Below are 11,027 nucleotides of genomic sequence, written 5' to 3'. Positions count from 1 at the left end.
ACGGATCTGATAGTTAAGCTTTTAAAACATTCTGACAAAGTCTGGGCTTACAGATGAAGAAGAAAGAGAAGAAGGAGAAGAAGAAGGAGAAGAGGAAGAAGAGGAAGAGGAGGAAGAAGAAGAGGAAGAAGAGGAAGAGGAGGAAGAGGAAGAGGAGGAAGAGGAAGAAGAGGAAGAGGAGGAAGAGGAAGAGGAGGAAGAGGAAGAAGAAGGAAGTTAGCTTGAAAATGGGAAGCACGCAGGATTTCTTTGCTCATGCTCTTTTCCTTAAAAAAAATAGCTAAAAAAGGGAAAGTGCAGAAAAAGAAAAAAGAAATAGTAGCCCTTTCAGAAAAACAAAAATGCCTATTATATATATTATAAGAAATAAAGAACCTTCATCAAAACACTACCCATAAAGAGAATAATTCAGGATCAGGCAGAACACTGAGAAATTTAGTATTTGAAACATATTCAGGATTAAGAATACTGATTTTCATGAGTTTAGAGCTATTTTTCTTCAATCAAAATTTCTAAAACAATAAGTAATAGTCTCTCAACAGACAGGAGTCAGCATGAGGTACAGTTATTATTTATACTTTAAAATGTTAAGTTAGCTGAAATCCAGGGATTGTTTTAACTGTCGTTCCTGCAGAGAAAAATGTCAAAGAGAAAACCCTCAAGTTACTCAGAGGCTGTGAGGGCTGTAATACATGATTAGAACCCAAGCTTGTCCCTCAAAGACACCCTGTGGCCCAGAGTGAGAGCTCTGGAGAGCTATACCAGGCTTGCTGCTCACAGGCACTGTTTTCAACATCAGGTAAAGTAAATTTAAGAATTGCAAACTACGAAAATAGATGTGGACAATAAGTCCCCCATTTTTAATCAAACAACAGTTATCATGCCTTTCTGTGAAGGCACAGATGGTAGCAGTTAACAGATTTCTTCCATAATCGTTAAAATGAAGGCATGGAGCCAGATTGCACTCATTGAAGAAAAACATACTTGCCAAAACATAGTAACTTTTCATTGTTGCTCTATCCACCCTTTCTCAGAAGCAAGATTGAAAGAGCCAGTGACTCTGGAAAGCCAAACACAACTCAATGCAAAGCTGAAACACACTCATACAGAAAATTGCATAAGACTTGGAATAGAAGAAACACCATAAATTCACATGTACAAAAGTGAACTCTTGTTCATACCACCTTTCACACAAGTTCCTTCCTCAGTGTTCCCCAGCCCAAGCAATAGCACCACAAACAACCAAGCTGCCTGAGCTACCATTCTGGCAATTAACTTCAGTTCCTCACATTCTTTTGCACCTGGACACCTAACCCATCATTCACCCAATATCAAATTCTGCTGATTCTATAACAAGAAAGCATCTTGAATCCATCTGTTTTTCTCACCACTACATTAGCATATTTCACCTAAGAGAAGAAAGAGTAACATAGATGTATGTTACAAGAGTATCTGGATGAAGATAACATCATATGGAGATGCTACAATTATTTTATGCACAATAAGTGGCACTCAATTAAAAAAATACTAGGAAAGACAAGAAACAGGAGTTTATAACTAAAATCCATAAAACTACCATAATTTCCAAGTAGTGAGTGATGGGCATAAATAATATTCGGGGGTATCAGCAACAACTGTAATGTGATATGAAAAGATCCATGATTTGATTGATGACAGTCACAGATTCTGCTAAAAACCACTGTAGTTTGCTGTCTACATTCATAATTGAAGGAAAGGCTAGCTTTGCAGTTAGAGTGGATGTAAATAAAGATGTCATAAAAAAAAAGACAAAGAAATAGACCTACATTTAAATGAGATACTGGGCTTAGACAATGAAAAATCTAAAATAACTGTCATTATTATGTGTAGAAAGTAGAGGAAAAGATGATGGAAATAAATTAAAAGATGAATTTCTTCAGATTGTGGGAGTCACTAAGAAAGAACACAATATAAATTCTAGAATTGAAAAATGCCATAACTAATATGAAATCCTTAATAAACGGATTTGTATATTTGATATAGAAGAAAACAGACTTTCCTCTGAGAAGCATCACATGAAAACCCTGGATTAGGACCCTCCAAGAGCTAAGGAATCAGTGGCACACCACTGAGGAAGCTCAGATCTGTTTGTGTGCAAACTCAAGATGTCCAGCCCAGGCCCATCCATATTTATTATTTACAGCATAACATTGTTTCTAACCAGAAGTAGTAATTCTCTAGTAGAAAAGAAATAGGCTACTTCAGTGGAGAGAATATCCCATTGCTTCTATTAAACCTATTAAATAATTTCAAGCAAGTTCTGATTGACCTTGAAATATGAGCATTTTTCTCTTACAGGGCTGTGAGGAGACATTGTTTTCTATTTGTTTAATTGTAGCTCCTGGGTTGTCACTGTGTAAAGAAACTTTCAAATACAGAGGACTATCTCTCAGGCACTTTGCTGTTTGTCTTGTCTCTGTGACACATTCAGATCAGGTTCCAGATCCTTGTAAGAATGTAACATTTTTAGTCTTAATGAGCCTCTTGAAACGGAAGCAGGGACTACAGAGGCAGATGATTTACACATACAGCCTACGACCACACTGACAGGATACAGAGCACATATTTGTTGAAGAGGCTCATTCTGTCCACACTCGGCTCCAAACCAACCCCTGCAGGTGCTAGCTGAGCACTGGCGCTCACTACCTGTAAAGGGACCCAAAGACGGGAAACACAGCAGTCAAGGGAGAATAAATGGGGTAGAGGACAGGTTCCCAGAGAAGAAACCACAGCGAAAAGGTGCATATGTACACATACAAGAGGTGATAAGGAAAAGGAGATGAGACTAGTCATTCATTTGTCACCAAGCAAAAGGAATAAGATTGAGTAACAAACTGCATTGGAAAGGATCTTCATAGACCGTTTCAACCCTACTCTGATTGAGAAAAGAATGGTTCTGTTTGTTCCATTTTGGTTTTGTGTTTTCAAAATATTAGTCTAGGCTAATACTGAACGTGAACAACAAACATTTTCATTTTTGTCCCATAAATTTGCCCTGTGATAGCTCTTCTATACCTAACATCTCGGAATACCTCCTCCTGCTATCAGAGAATTCAGAAGTCAGAGATTTGGGGTATTTTTAAAAACTTTCATATATGTATCATGTCATCAAATCCTCAAAAAGGTATTTCTTCTAGTTTCATAGATGACTAAATGAGGCAGAGAAACAAAATAATCTATTATGGACATTCAGAGTCTTCCTCATTTGTCCCTACTCAACCCTAGCTCCTGTCTCTGTTTTAGTCAGGTGATCCCAGTCACCTTGGTATCACTGGGAGTGAATTCCTGTCTTGTCCCTCCTATTTATGGTAAATATTGTAGGGGAGTTAATGCAGCACCCATCTAAATCCATTGTACCCTTGTCTTTTTCAACTATCAAGACTGGAAAGCTGAAAATGCACCCTCCCCAGACTTTCTTTATTGACTATGTGACACATTTCTTACCAATGAGATCTATGCAAACACCCAGAAATTTCTGTGAAAGAATTTGCTTTTCTGATAAATGGCAGGGGGGTGAAGGTGGGGAACAGGGTGTGTGGGGAGAGGTCCACGCCACTAGGAATATTCTATCACCAACGTTTGTTTAAATTGCCAGCTTGTGGTGATAATGAAAAGCCCATGGACTCTTAGTTATATTTACTATTTTTAAAATTATGCAGACAGTGTACCCCTCACTGCACCTGGGCAGACCACTTCCTTCACCCCCCTACCTTGGTATGTCTCTGCTCCTGACACAGGTATCACTCTTTCCTCCTGCAATCTGACATTTGGCTGGAGCTGGAGCTGCAACTGCCATCTTGTAACCATAAGGGAAAAGCCAAAAGATCACAGACACTACCCCACTGACATCCTCTATCCTCTGAAATAATACTAGCAACCATCCTCCCAAGATATCTGATACTTGAAAAAAATAAAACCTCCAACTTTTATAAGGCACTAGATATTCAGATTATCTGGTACTCATAGTTATCTGTTGTTACACCTAAACGTGATCCTTACATTTCAGATGTCTCTTGTAAGGTGTACATAATTGGGTTTTACTTTTTATTCAGACAGACAATTTTTTTTTTTTTTTTTTTTTTTTTTTCTTTTTGCAGTGTGCGGGCCTCTCACTGTTGTGGCCTCTCCCGTTGCGGAGCACAGGCTCCGGATGCGCAGGCCCAGTGGCCATGGCTCACGGGCCCAGCCGCTCCGCGGCATATGGGATCCTCCCAGACCGGGGCACGAACCCGTATCCCCTGCATCGGCAGGCGGACTCTCAACCACTGCGCCACCAGGGAGGCCCCAGACAGACAATTTTATTTTTTAATTTTGATATTTAACCCATTAATACTCATGTTATTATGGCTCTATTTGAACTTGTATCTACAATCATACAACTTGGTTTCTGTTGTTGTTATCCTTTGTTTTAGCCTACCTAGATGACCTCCTTTGGTTTTCTTAATTAGTTTTATTCCTTTATTATCTCATTTCCAAATATATTAGGCTGTGAATTATAAATCCTTTTACTATTCTTTCAGTGGTTACTGTAGAGATTACAAAAGGCATCCTTACCTTGTTAGAATCAACTATTAATTAGCGCTTCTACCACTTTTCAGACAAGTTTAGGTTCTTAAAATTCTTTAATGCAGTTCACTGCATTCTCCCACTTTGGGTGATTTTGTCATTCAATTTGATGCTACAAATACTTTACAATATTGGAATATATTAAATATTTTCACAAGGCATAATTAGCATCGTTTAATACAGTCAATGTGCATTCACTTATATGTAAACACATATTTACAATTTTTCTTGCTCCCTTCCCTCCCTTCATTTTTGTTTTTCTGTTGGGGAAATTTCCTCTTTGTCTGAAGAACTTCCTTGTAATGCCAGTCTACTAATGACAAAGTCCCTTTGTTTTTGCTTCTCTAGAACTATATTTATTTTGCTCCCACTTTTGAAAAATATTTTGCCAGGTATAGAATTCTAGGTTAACAGATGTTCTCTTTTATCTCTTTCCTACCATTCTTTTTGAAAAGTGATAGTAAAAAGATACAATATTAACAATATTAACACTATATAAGTTAAAAAAAATCCTTACATGCTATCTTATTTGAGAAAACTTGCATATAATTTTGTTCTTTTGAAATGTGAACCTCAATGGAATCAGAGACAAGAGCAAACCTCCTGCATCCCTCTCCAACCCAGAAAAGCTCCAGATATGTACCATCATCCCCCCATGATATGTATATACTAAACTTCATTAAAGCAAATTTCGATTTACCTTTTTATTATTTTGTGGTTATAAGAACTTTTATGATTGGAATTAAATACTGATATCCAGGATAATATGTTCTGTTATCAGAGTGCCTTTACCTGTTCCTTGTTTCCAGCAAATCTAAGTGTATTTGTTAGTTAATGGTCCTCATACCAAGAAAAATGTGCAGGAATCATCCATGTTTCACTTACAAGTAGTCAATCTGCCTAGTTCATTCTCATGAGATGAGAGTACTTGAAGTACAAATAAATATCTTCCAGAACCAGAGTGAAATAAGGCCTAAGCACAAGAATTTCTAACCTTGAATACAGAAATAAAAAGAACACATCTGTATTTCTACTATGTTCTCATGAGAATGCCAGATGATTGTTTCTGGGCAACTAACCTATTCTTACCTATGTTTACATACATACATTGTTTATCCCCACCTGATCTGTTACTGAATAGTTTTGTGAAAATCAAAACATATTTCCAATTATCCCATTGAGAATTCTATTTAAATGAACCATGGGTTAAATCATTTTCTAAATGAAAGAGGCTTTCAAATTAATTTTCAGACATACAGATAGCCAGTAGTATAGCAGATATTAGTCACGTTAGTGAGTTCTGGGCTTTCCTTTACTCTTTCTTTCCCTATCTATTAGGATTTAATCAAAGGGTTTGAAAGGGTTTGAAAGGGTTTCCTTGTTAATATATTAAACCAAGGCTGATTGATAACTCTCCATGGGAACATTTTTTTTTTGCAAGTCTTTCTCATGAGATTACACCTTGCCAGGTAACTTATCCTAGCAGATAAGTTATCACTGAAACTTGCAGTATGAATAGCAACACTTGACCTCTCTGCATTTATATTAACCAATCTGCCATCCTTCCAGGCAGTGCACAGGGTACCAAACTGAAGAACATCAAGAATTCCCCAATGCTTCAGCAAGCAAAGTACTAGGCTTAATCACTATACAGAAGTGATCCCACTGGGCTGCCTTTCTCTAGACAACCCACCCAACTTGGTCAGCATTGATTCAAGAATGCATAGTGTAATGGGACTAATGCAGGATGGAAAGGCTGACAAGCCAGATCTAATTCTTAGCTCTGTCTTACAAACTGTGTGGTCATAGGGATACTTCTTAATCACCTAGACCTCAGTTTCCTTGCTACCAAAATAAGCATTAATATATGTTATATAGTTTTTGAGAATTATTTTAAAATTCTATGTGGACCTACTTATAAGCTTTAAATAATGTAAAAAGTGAAGAATGGTATTTATGTTACTATTATTCTTATTATGTCTGCAAGGTTAATATAAAAGTACAGCTAGTTATCTCAAAGAGTTATATAGTGGGCCTCCCTGGTGGCGCAGTGGTTGAGAGTCCGCCTGCCGATGCAGGGGATACGGGTTCGTGCCCCGGTCTGGGAGGATCCCATATGCCGCGGAGCGGCTGGGCCCGTGAGCCATGGCCGCTAAGCCTGTGCGTCCGGAGCCTGTGCTCCGCAACGGGAGAGGCCACAACAGTGAGAGGCCCGTGTACTGCAAAAAAAAAAAAAAAAAAAAAAAAAAAAAAAAAAAAAAAAAGAGTTATATAGTATAACTATGACTATGCTACAACCAGTTACCCAGTTCTTTCAAGAAATATGCTATGTGAAATAGCTCACGGCAACAAAATAATTCAATTCCTATAAGCTTTATAGAAGGTATATTTCTATTTATGAACCTAATTTAAATCCTGCTGTATGTAAATTGTGGTTAACTGTATTCCAGGAAATAGCCACTTTGAAAATAGGTAGGTGTTCATTAAGGAAACAAAACTGCATTAATCTCACCATTACTCTTACACTGATTTCTCATCTGTATTCAAAGCTGTGTTCAAAGGAGGTCAACATGGTAAAAATGCACTAGAAAGTGAGAATTGAATAAATTAGGTTCTATGACCCAAACCATGCCTCTAAAAGTGATTAAGGTATCTTGTACTCACAAAATAAACTCTGGGATCAAAAACGAGTACTAAATCACCTGCATTATTAAAGACTGGCATCTAAAGGCTGAATGCTTTCTTCTCTCAAACCAAAAAATGATATTTTCTAATTCTTTCTTTCTTCCTTCCTTCCTTCCTCCCTCCCTCCCACACTTCCTTCCTTCCTTCCTTTCTTTCTTTCTTCCTTCCTTCCTTCCTTCCTTTCTTTCTTTCTTTCTTCCTTCCTTCCCCCTTCTTTCCTCCCTCCCTCCATCCCTTCCTCCCTTCCTCCCTTCCTTCCCTTAACAGTTCTTCTTCTTAAAGCTATTTTACTCAACCATTCATTATCTGACTTTATCTATAAAGTCATACTTGGCTCCCAGAGGCCAAGTGCTATCTGCTACAGGAATCTGAGTTTGCAAAGGGATTTCCTCTATGGCAGTGACAGGCAACAGATTGCAGTATACCAACCATTGATTGGTTAAAACATCTGTGGAGAGTAAGTTCATTTACACCACACATCTAACCCCTCCAGTGTGTGAGAAAATGTGAAAGTAGAAGAGTGTCTAAGAATAAAGTATTGCTACAAGTTGGAATTGCCAAAAAAAAAAAAAAAAAGGATTGTATCAAAGCCTGATCTACTTGACCTTGCCTAGGGCTGCTGATGTCACTAACATCAGATCATAGATTGTTAATCATAGTTAAGCAACATGTTATATAAGAGAAGCTGCTTAATATCTTTGAGCCTTGGTTGCCCTCTCAGTAAAAGTTTCTGAAATCTCTTCCATGTGTATAGCACTCCATATGCCTTATCTTATCTGGTATCCCTCTATCTATTTAGGGTTTGTTAGAGTCAAATATATATGTTGGTATATATTCTTAACTGTCAATTGTTACCAAATATAAGTAGTAAATATTAAGGGTAGGGATGGGGAAAGTTTACCAGCTATTAAAATATTAATGAAATGACCAGGTTTTTTTTTTCTACTTTGGCCTAACTAAAATATGAAGAACTAGTATAGTGTCTACAACAGAATAGATACTGGATAAATATTTGTAAAATCAATTAATGTATTTATTAACTAGAAAACAATGTCTGGTCAAAATATTTCAATAGTGATTAAGAATGGCACTCATCAATGTTTTTATGATACAACAGGTTAGTTCATATTGTGGCAAATGCTCTTCAACAGTGAGTCCACAGACACTATTACCTATATTTATAGCCACAGGAAAAATCTCTGAGACCTTTAAAATATTCCCTGGAGTCAATGGTAGAAATAGTCACACGCTCACCTTACATAAGGTTCAATATATAGCCTCCCCAGTGGTGTAATATCAGGGATTGAAGAACTCTGAATCGTTTTCTTTTCCTGTCCCCTGTATCTCTGCAACCTGCAAGTTAAATATTTCAATTACTTGTAGTAAAGGTGAAGCCTTTGAGTCTACAGTCAAAAAAAATAGTTTAAGATACTACTAATAGAAGTACTATCGAATTAATTCTATAAGCTACTAAAACAAGGGTATTTATTAAATTATAATATGGGAAATAAATTCTGCCTCAGATTAGAAAATTAGCAAATAAATTTCTATTAATAGAGATTTTCAAAGCCATAAGGCATATATAAAAAGAATATGTTTTGTACTTCTCAAGTTGCAAATGGCAAAATATGCTGGAAAATATTTTACCAGTAGAGAAAAACAAGAAATGAGCACATAATTTTATTAAGCAAATGCAGCTTTCAGAGATGTATTCAGCAAATATTAGGAAGGGGCCCACAAGGGCAATAGTGACGAGGAGGAGGAGACAAGTTGTCACATCAAGAATTTCCAACATAAAATGGGAAGAATTACCCCCCCACACAAAAAAATGGATACAATTTGAAAAACAAGAATTACCTTTCTAGGTTCTTTCTATGAGGTCTCATTAATATTCACAAAAACCAAGGCCCAGAAATGTTAAGCACCTTTTATGCAAGTCCATTCAACTAAAGATTGGAAGAACTGGGTTTTCCTAAGACAAAGCCCAAAGTCATTCAGTCAAGCCACCCTCTTTCTCTCATCCTTGAATGAGAATTGAGGGATTTGGCTTTGTTTTGCTTTGTCTTATCTTAGTTTGGGGATTAGCAGAAATACCAAGAATACAGTAAGCCTCTTCTCTTGCTATTTTTGCTATTTTGAATAATATAATTTTTCTGGTTATTAAAAAACCTATACTAGAAAAATAAGGAAAATAATGCAACAGAAAGAAAAATGACTGGGAATGCCACTATGCAGATATAATCAATATGAACATTTCAGTACCTGTTCTTCTTCTCTTTTTATGTATATATATATGTGTATGTATATTTGCTTATATGTGTATATATATATATATATATATATATATATATATCTTTACTTCTTTAAAATGTTGTGACCTTTTTACTTACATTTTCCTTTGCGATTACATTTTTTAAAAATAGGATTTATGGGCCTCCCTGGTGGCGCAGTGGTTGAGAGTCCGCCTGCCGATGCAGGGGATACGGGTTCGTGCCCCGGTCTGGGAGGATCCCATATGCCGCGGAGCGGCTGGGCCCGTGAGCCATGGCCGCTGGGCCTGCGCATCCGGAGCCTGTGCTCCGCAACGGGGGAGGCCACAACAGTGAGAGGCCCGCATACCGCAAAAAAAAAAATAAAAAAAAATAAAAATAAAAATAGGATTTATAATGAAAGCCTTACTTCTACTTTTTTGTTATACTACCATTTCTTTAACCATTTTCCTTTTGTTCGGCCTTTACTTTGTTTCAAACTTTGTTTACATTAATTCTCTTGCGTTCATTTTTCAAAGTTATATCCTCACCTAGAAGTCAGCAACTGTGCTATTTAATCCATGAAAATATCAATATTTTTGAAGAAAATTCTCTTGCAAAAAATTTAAACAAAAGGTGGAAAATGTTTGTTATTTCTCACAACTCATTAGTTGTGAGTTTGATGAAAAGGTGCATATATATATATATTTTTAACATCTTTATTGGAGTATAATTGCTTTACAATGGTGTGTTAGTTTCTGTTTTATAACAAAGTGAATCAGTTATACATATACATATGTTCCCATATCTCTTCCCTCTTGCATCTCCCTCCCTCCCTCCCACCCTCCCTATCCCACCCCTCTAGGCGGTCACAAAGCACTGAGCTGATCTCCCTGTGCTATGCGGCTGCTTCCCACTAGCTATCTATTTTACATTTGGTAGTGTATATATGTCCATGCCACTCTCTCACTTTGTCACAGCTTACCCTTCCCCCTCCCCGTGTCCTCAAGTCCATTCTCTAGTAGGTCTGTGTATTTATTCCCATCGTACCCCTAGGTTCTTCATGACTTTTTTTTTTAGATTCCATATATATGTGTTAGCATACGGTATTTGTTTTTCTCTTTCTGACTTACTTCACTCTGTATGACAGACTCTAGGTCCATCCACCTCACTACCAATAACTCAAATTTCGTTTCTTTTTATGGCTGAGTGATATTCCATTGTATATTTGTGCCACATCTTCTTTATCCATTCATCTGTCGATGGACACTTAAGTTGCTTCCATGTCCTGGCTATTGTAAATAGAGCTGCAATGAACATTATGGTACATGACTCTTTTTGAATTATGGTTTTCTCAGGGTATATGCCCAGTAGTGGGATTGCTGGGTCATATGGTAGTTCTATTTTTAGTTTTTTAAGGAACCTCCATACTGTTCTCCATAGTGGCTGTATCAGTTTACATTCCCACCAACAGTGCAAGAGGGTTCC

Source organism: Mesoplodon mirus (genome assembly GCF_964341445.2).
Source record: "Mesoplodon mirus genome assembly, chromosome: 20".
Classification (NCBI taxonomy): Eukaryota; Metazoa; Chordata; class Mammalia; order Artiodactyla; family Ziphiidae; genus Mesoplodon; species Mesoplodon mirus.
The sequence above is the reverse complement of the archived record's forward strand: the minus strand, read 5'-3'. Positions refer to the sequence as shown.